The sequence below is a fragment of the Macaca mulatta genome, chromosome 14, assembly GCF_049350105.2.
Source record: "Macaca mulatta isolate MMU2019108-1 chromosome 14, T2T-MMU8v2.0, whole genome shotgun sequence".
Classification (NCBI taxonomy): Eukaryota; Metazoa; Chordata; class Mammalia; order Primates; family Cercopithecidae; genus Macaca; species Macaca mulatta.
The window spans coordinates 69916452-69917471 of record NC_133419.1 but is presented as its reverse complement, the minus strand read 5'-3'; positions in this window follow the sequence as shown (position 1 = coordinate 69917471).

The following is a 1020-nucleotide window of genomic DNA, read 5'->3' as shown; positions in this document are numbered from 1 at the left end:
AAATGCCACATGCACTTCTGGCTTTATCTGCATCACTGTGCAAAATACATTTTTACAACCTGGCAAACAGGAAAAATTTACAATGAAATCAGAGTACTCAGAAATACTTAATTTAAGACTAAGCAGCTATGAAGCTAAAAACAAATAATTTTTTTTCCACTTATAAACACTTATTTTAAAACTTTCTACAAGAAAAATCTGTGATTTTTAATTTAATTATTTCTTAAAACAAAGTGAGAGAGACAATTTTGAAAATAAACTTACATATTGTTAAAAATTATTGATTTCAGTCACAGTGAAAGGGAACCAAAAATTAACAGGCACCATAATGAGGCTGGGCATAGTGGCTCACACCTGTAATCCTAGCACTCTGGGAGGTAAAGTGGGCAGACCACTTGAGCCCAGGGGTTTGGGACCAGCGTGGGCAACAGTCAAACCCCGTCTCTACCGAACATACAAAAAATTACCAGGGCGTGGTGGTGTGTGCCTGTAGTCCCAGCTACTTGGAAGGCTGAGGTGGGAGGATGAACCCTGGAGATGGAGGTTGCAGTGAGCCGAGATCGTGCCATTGCACTCCAGGTTGGGTGACAGAGACAGACCCTGTCTCCAAACAAACAAACGAACAAAACTCAACACCATAATGGATTACCACTATGTGCTAGAAATGAGTGAAGGTATTTAAAAAACTTTAATTTTCTAAAAACTATATCCACTAATTTTATTATAATTATTTTTTTACCATTAATAAACTGATTCCCACATAATTCAGTTTGTTTGATAAAGACTAATATGTAGCAACACTAGAATTACAATAAAATACTAAATATATGTGTGTATTATATATAGAAGGCAGAATTGAAGTCATTTTGACAGTGGTATCTGAGATCTACAAAATGAGAATTTAGTAAACCCAATCCTAGTTTCCCTGAAGGCACAACCTGTGCCATGAGACATTAACAGAGTTTATGTTTTTCAGTAATTTGTAGAACAAATACTTATTAGATCAAGACACTTAGATAG